Source organism: Pristis pectinata, chromosome 27 (assembly GCF_009764475.1).
Source record: "Pristis pectinata isolate sPriPec2 chromosome 27, sPriPec2.1.pri, whole genome shotgun sequence".
In the NCBI taxonomy this organism is placed as follows: domain Eukaryota; kingdom Metazoa; phylum Chordata; class Chondrichthyes; order Rhinopristiformes; family Pristidae; genus Pristis; species Pristis pectinata.
The window spans coordinates 20,677,754-20,685,637 of record NC_067431.1 but is presented as its reverse complement, the minus strand read 5'-3'; positions in this window follow the sequence as shown (position 1 = coordinate 20,685,637).

The window sequence follows — 7,884 nt, the reverse complement described above, 5'->3', positions numbered from 1 at the left end:
AAAGTGAACTCCACCGGATTACTTCCAACTTCCATACATGGATTTCAGTGGCAAACACAGTTATTGTTTCTCATCCATCGATAGAGAAAACAAGCAGGCTGGTGTCTCTCTCCCTTCTCTCTCTCTCTCCTTCTTCTTCTTCTGACTTCTTCAACAACGTCATTACGTCCTTTATCTTCTATTGACGTAAGCACGCCCCACACACACATACACACACACTCTCTATCTTAAAGGGACTTTCACTGAGTCCGTAACACTCTGTTTATACCCTTCATAACTTTGGTGTGAAAAGTATGGTGTTAATGCCGTGGCATTTAGAAAAAATTCAAGGTAATCAGGCAAAGTCAACATGGTTTTATGAAAGGGAAGTTACATTTGACCAGTTCATTGTTCTTTGAAAAAGTAATATGCATTGCAGACAAAGGAGAAATGGTAGATGTACTATACTTAGATTTTCAGAATGCATTTGATAAGATGTCACAGCAAAGCTTATTACAGAAAATGGAAGCTCACAGTGCAGTTGACAGATTGGTGCAGATAAAAGATTGGTTGGTTAACATGAAATGGAGTGTTGGTGTCAATGGGTCTTTTTCTAGTTGACAAGATATAACAAGTGGTCTGCCAAGGAATTGGGGCTGGGATTTTAACTTTTTTCAATTTATGCAAATGACTTGGATGAAGGCACCAAAGATATAGTTGCTAAACTTGCTAATGGCAGATGGATATGTAGGAAAGTAATTTGTGAGGAGGACATGAGGAGATTGCAAGGAATATAGACAGATTAAGTGAGGCAATGATCAGGCAAACGAAGTATAAAGGAAAATGTGAGAAAAGAACTATCTTATTTAAATGGTGAGAGATTGCAGAGGGATCTAGTCCATGATTCAGTAAGTATGCAGGTATTGTAAGTAATTAGGAATTATATAACAATGATATTATTCATTGTTTGGGGAACTGAATCCAAAAGTAGGGAGATTATCCTTCAGTTACATCGGACGTGGAGGAGACCACATCTGGAGTACTGTGCACAATATTGGTCTCATTATATAAGGAAGAATGTTAACATGTTGGAAGCAGTCCAGAGAAGGTTTACTGGACAAAGACCTGGAATGGGTGGGTCTACTTATGAGGAAAGGTTGGATAGGATAAGATTATATCTGCCTGAGTTTAGAAGAGTTAGAGGGGAAATGATTGAAACAAATAAGATCCTGAAGGATCTTGACAGAGTGGATGTGAAGAGGATGTTTTCTCTTGTGGGAGAATCTGGAACTAGGGGTCAAAGTTTAGCAATAAGGTGTCACCCATTTAAAAGTGGGATGAGGCAACTATTTTTCTCTCAGACGATCATACATCTTTGGAACTTTTTCTGAAAGGGAGGTAGAAGTTACCGTGGATAGATGGGAATGCAGCGTTGAGGTTACATTCAGATCAGCCACAATTTAACTAAAGGGTGGAGCGAGTTTGAGGGTCCAAGTCCTAAATTCATGTAAAAGCTTGTTTACTCCCTCCTGCTGATCGTAAACCAATGATGAAGCAGAAAACTTGATGTAAAATTGTTTCTGGCATTGAGGTTCAAATTCCTTGCAGCTTTGTTCCTACTGAGTTTTGTTTTTTGCAGACGGCACTAGGGACGGTGAAACATGGCTGAGGATGACCTGCCCCTGCTGACAACTGGTGGTCTTCATGCTTTATGGGATATTACTGATTCTCCTCCATGCTGCTTCACATTAAACACGAGCGCTGAAGTGCGCACCTTCTGCTGTGCCGCGAAACTGCGTTAGATTCATTGTGCATGCCATCAACCTCCAAGCTGTGTGCAGGTGATACCACTAAACATGGCAGCATTCAATGCGAGCACTAGCTTCACACCATTGGCGTAAATACAGTGCTAATTGTCATGTCAAGTTCCATATGAGTGTGGTGAATTATAACTCGGGGTGTTAACTGTGCATGCTTTAATTAAGCGTCAATGGCTAGGTGGCACATTACTGGTAAAAATAACGTACACTCAGGCTAATTGCCCATGCTTCATTATTCATTCAGGGGACTATTAATGTAGCTGTTTTTCTGATTCATTGTTTGCGAGGTTAGCATTGCCAGCAAGGCCAGCATTTATTACCCTTCTCTTATTGTCCTTGAGAAGTTGTTGGTGAGCTGCTTTCGTGAACCGCTGTAGTCCTGCTGTTGTAGGTGATCCCACAGTGTTGTTGGGTAGGAGTCTCACCAGATAAGGTGGATTGTCATCTTTACATTCGCACCTGATTCTGTCCTTCAGTAGTGAGTAAAATCACATGTGATATAAAAACCAGTGTTACAACCAATCCCATACATTTTTCAACAGACAGGTTCAGTTAAAGTTGCTGAAGGTATGTGTTTTTTTTTAAGAAAAGAATAATGCCTCAAAATATCCATTGTAATGATTTGGGAGACTCCAATCTCTTGGTTGGGTGTGCCTGAGGAATCCTGAATACATCATGAGATACTTCTTGACAATTAATCCAAGATCAGGAGAATTCTCAAGATGGAGGCTTTGACTGGATCATTGTGAAATATCTTCTAATGTCTTTCCCCCTTGGAAGGAGGTAGTTACAACATGTCTGCCAATCAGTGGCAGGGAACATTCCCGACACATTGGTTTTGTACAGCACAAAATGGCCTAGTTTTTAATCCAGTTCCTGTGTGCCAAATGTGGGGTAATTCTGTGGTTAGAAATTGAGCTTGCTATGGACTGGAAGAGGATTTATTTTCATACATAAAAGAAAAAAAACTTTGTAACTGTGAGCACAAGTTGAAGTCCCAAACTGCCAACAAACGGAATAAAAATGTTATTCTAAACACTGGGGCTGACACGAGGTTTCCTGGTAGGGCTCCTAACCTTCCCAAAATGACCTGGAGTTTTCAATTCATGTGTGTCTATCCTGGGCACTATTTCCAATAGCCCAGATAACTGGTGATGTAGGTCACTGAAAGTGGGCAACAAACACTGAGGTAAGGCCCTGTGAATAATGGCTCGACTCACAGCCACGGCATCAGGAGTCAGAATCAGGTCAAATGGGCACTCATTATAAATTTGGGTGGCCTGGTTAGCACAACTGCTGCCTCACATTCCAACGATCTGGGTCCAGTTGTGACCTCCAGTGCTGTTTGTGTGGAGTTTACATGTTCTCCCTGTGACTGCATGGGTTTCCCCTGGGTGCTCCGGTTTCCTTCCATATCCCAAAGATGTGTGGGTTGGTAGGTTAATTGGCTACTGCAAATTGCCCAGATTATGTAGGTGTGTGTGGAATCTCAGGGGTGGTGGGGCGAAGGGGAGAGTTGATGGGAATGTGGGAAGAATAAAATGGGGTTAGTGAAGGATTAATGTAAATGCGTGTTTGATGGTGCAGACTCAGTGGGCTGAAGGGCCTGTTTCTGTGCGGTATGACTATGATTCTATGACTCTTCCCAGCCTGAGCCGCTGAGCTAGGCTCTGGGAACTGTTCAAAGTTATAGCTCTCTGAGAGCCACAACAATCTGGGAGGGTCACAGGTCCTGTTATCTGAGGAACAGAGTAAGAAGGGGAGGAAGGGAGACTGGGGAAGAGGAAGAAGCAGATTGGGGTTAGAGGGAGATGGGGAACAGGACCTTGGGGAGATGAGAATGTGAGCTTGGAGGGACTGGGAAAGAGAAGCTTTATTGTGGGAACTAAAAAACTGCAGATGCTGGAAATCTGAAACAAAACCAGAAAGTGCTGGAAACACTCAGCAAATCAGGAAAGAGAAACAGAGTTAATGTTTCGGGTCAGAGACTTTTCATCAACCACGAGGGACAGAAGGAACAGCATGGTGAGTGGGAGTAGTTCCCAGCAGGGAAGTCAGGAAGGAGGCAAGTGAAACCTGATGATCTGACCATGGACAAACAGTGAAGGGTAAAGAGTAAGGAAAGAGGGAAAGGTGCTGAGCTGGTTGAGATAAGAGGGCAGTGAGGAGCAGGGTCCTTTAACCAAGGCCTATTAATCTATAGGATAGTGCTCCACACATGGCTATTGAGGTACAGAGAGAAACAATTTCAAAGTGAATAGAGTTAATATTTGATTATTTAATAAATTGTCATGTGATCCACCATCACATTGTCAGGTATTATATTATATCAAATGTTGTGATCAGAATGTATTGTCATCAAACCAGAGATGGCAACTCCATGTTTCTGACCCCCATTGGAGTTTCTGTACAATATTCACCCCAGCCACCTTCTGCTTCACCATGGCAATGTCTCATTCCCATGATGCTTTGTGTCACGCCAGCATGTCTAGATTAACACTGCTGAGGTCCGTTACTAGTCTACAGGCCTTTCACCTTCCTTGCACTGCTGCACTTGGATTGCTCCTTCAAGGTTTGGTGTTTCAACTAATGTTTAAACTTCCAACACTGTTTGCTTAAGTCCCTGTTATCAGTCTTCCATGTCCAGGCCCTGAATTTATTCCTAGCCGGACATCATTTTTTTTAAAATGGGTTTGCTGTTCCTGTTTCAGTCTGCTGTTGGTCTAACTCTGACTGGGAATGTGACCATCGTCCAAATGGCGAGAGATAATTTGGAGGCAAGTTGGGCTCAGCTTTTGATCCTGACATCAATCTGACGTGCACTTTAACTTCACTTTGCATTCACGTAGTTTAGGAGGCTTCATCACATGATCTGTAACTTGGCTAGCCACTCCCTATGTCCCCTCCATCGGTGCCTAACACATCCATCCTCACAATTGCCCACCTTCTTTCATCCCATTGGAAAACAAAACCCTTCAGATTATCCAACTAGTCGATACGAGACTGTTGGCCGTTATTTTTAACACTGGACAGCAGATGAATCTGGAGATTCCAGGACAATCCCAGAGCAGCTGGTAAGCCCCCTTTCCTGGATGAGTAAGGTAATCCAATAAACCTCCTCTTCTGTCAGTGGTGTAACCCTCCCTGTGACTGCCCATGACGATGTACATACAGCGATGAGATACAGCGATGAGATATCTCTCCCCTCCGATTGCTCGCAAAATTGTGAATGAGTTTCTCCAGAGCGAGCTTGTGATCACACCCATAACAGTCACCTTCCTTACTGGACTGACCCACTACAAATTACTTTGCTGAGCAAGTTGGGTTGCATTTGAGAAATGATGAAGTTTTTATATCTTTTTCATGGTGTTTTCCCCTTTGGGAGGTTTTCAGTATTGCCAGAGTTATATGAGAGGATTGTCAGGGATTCTGGATACCTGTTAGTTGTAACATAGTTAAAAATAAAGTAAATGTGATTGAAATAAATCTTCGTGGTGTTTGGAATTTATTTTCTTACTGTCACCAGTTTGGTCTCCTCATCCCTCAAAGGCACCACCTGACCTTGGATACAGTCACCGTTTAAAATTGCAACTGTTTTGCATTCCTCACTGAGTCTCACCAGTGACCATCACGAGGACTGCATGGGGATGCAGAGGGTTGTGAGCATATTGAACCAGCCTGATCCTACCTTCACTGAATGTACGCACACTACATACCTTACAGGGGGGATGAAATGCTCAGTTATAGCCGGCTTTTGTCCTCCTGTTGGAGAAACTGTTGTAGATGTTAGAATCATAGAGAGATGCAGCATGGAAACAGGCCACTCTGGAAAAGCAAATCCATGCTGACCGTCAAGTATCCATTTTACCTACCCTAGCCTAATCCATTTTATTCTTTCCACGTTCCCATCAACTCCCCCCAGGTTGTACCACTTGCCTACACACTGGAGGCAGTTTGCAGCGACCAATTAACCCACCAACCTACATGTCTTTGGGATGTGGGAGCACCAGTGGAAATGCACACAGTCACAGAGAGAAAAGGCAAACTCCACGCAAACAGCACCGGAGGTCAGGACTGAACCTGAATCACTGGAGCTGTGAGGCAGCAGTTCTACTAATTGCACCACTGCCATCCTATTGCTGAATGTGTTGAGATTAAGTCTGTGCATAAATACTGCCACACAGTTCAGTTCCAGGTTTCCACCTTCCTAATTTTAACCAAACACACTCTCTGCAACATTCTCACCTCCACATGTGCCTCCTTAAATCCTACCTCTTTCACCAAGTTGCTCCTGTAATGATTTCTTCTTTGGACTGGTGTCAAACGTTGTCTGATTGTACTCCTGTGAAACACTTGGGGCAGCTCTCAGAAGTTTCAACACAAAATCTAGGCTGGTGCTCCAGTGACAGAACAGGGAAGTGCTGCACTGTTGGAGGTGCTCTTTCTGGATGAGATTTAAAACTGAGCCTTTGTCCCCCTGCTCTGAGTGATCCCATGAGACTGTTTGAAGCACAGCAAGCTCTTCAACATTATGGCCCATACTTAGCCTTCAACCAATGTCATTAAAACATATTCCCTGTTTTTCCCACAAAAGGCAATAATTATATAGAGTTATATAGCATGGAAACAGGCCCTTCGGCCCAACATTCATGCTGACCCAGGTGTTTTCCTGAACTAGTCCCATTTCCCTGCATTTGGCCCATATCCGTCTAAACCTTTCCTATCCATGGACCTGTCCAAATGTCTTTTCAACGCTGTGATTGTACCTGCCTCTACCACCTCCTCTGGCGGCTTGTTCCATATACCCACCTACCTTGGGGGGAAGACTGTGACAATCCATCTTTTCTATGCCCCTATCAAATAATTTGTTTCTGATCATTTATTTCAATTCTTTTTGTAGGAGCTTGTTGTGAGCAAACTGACAGCTGAAGCTGCTATATTACAATAGCAACTGAGCTTTATTGGCTTTCATTGGAACTAAAGCACATTGGAACATTTTGATATTGTAAAAAACACCACAGGAAATGCTGGTTGTTATGAGAGACCCGGCGGCACGGTAGCGTAGCGGTTAGTGCGACGCTATTACAGCACCAGCGATCGGGGTTCAATTCCCGTCGCTGTCTGTAAGGAGTTTGTGCGTTCTCTCGTGTCTGCGTGGGTTTCCTCCAGGCGCTCCGGTTTCCTCCCACATTCTAAAGATGTACGGGTAGGTTAATTTGGGGGTTTAAAATGGGTGGCGCGGACTCGTTGGGCTGGAAGGGCCTGTTACCACGCTGTAAGTAAAATTTAAAATTACAATGGCTCAAATAGAGGACAGAAAGAACCGGGAAAAAAACTATGTCAAGGAATCTAGACAATTATAGTGACATTGAACTCCCACCCAGTAACACTGTGATTGAAAAGTAATTTGATTTGAGTATGCTTTGTACGTTTTTATAATAAGCCTGTACTGGAACATTGTTCTCATCAACACTTTAATAATGGAGCTGTCAAGATGGTTAACGGGATCAAGTCTCCAGCCTGCTATTCATCCCTGCCTGATAACGGTAGAAAGGAAGTGAGAGAGAAAGGGAAAGGAGGAGAGAGAGAGTAAGAGAGAAGAAAAGAAAGCAAACTGTTCTGCATCACATCCCCAGTATACGTTATAACACGTTCTCTATTAAAAAGCAGTTTTGCCTCTGTTCAGACGTACATACTCCCTGATTTACCTTTGCTGATGCACAAGCTGGACTGCAAAAAAATGATCAGACAGGCAACTCTTACAGTGACAAAAGTCAATACAAGAAAATGGAACAGTATAAGTGTTCTGCAGTTTAACATAGGGCTTTGTCTCTTCACCCATTGGCAGCCTAGAAGCAGGAGCTCAAGTGCTAAGGACATGAAGAATGGTAACTTCTAGGAGGTAGAACTACACCGTTCTACATTGGAGAAACCAGTGCAGATTGGTGACCACTTTCGCAGGACATCTCCATTCTGTAAGGGTGACACTGAGCTTCCAGTCACCTCTCCCTTTATTTCTGACCCACTCACTTTGGCCTTCCACCCTGTTCCAGTGATGCCCAATGTAAGCTTAAGGAACACCCCA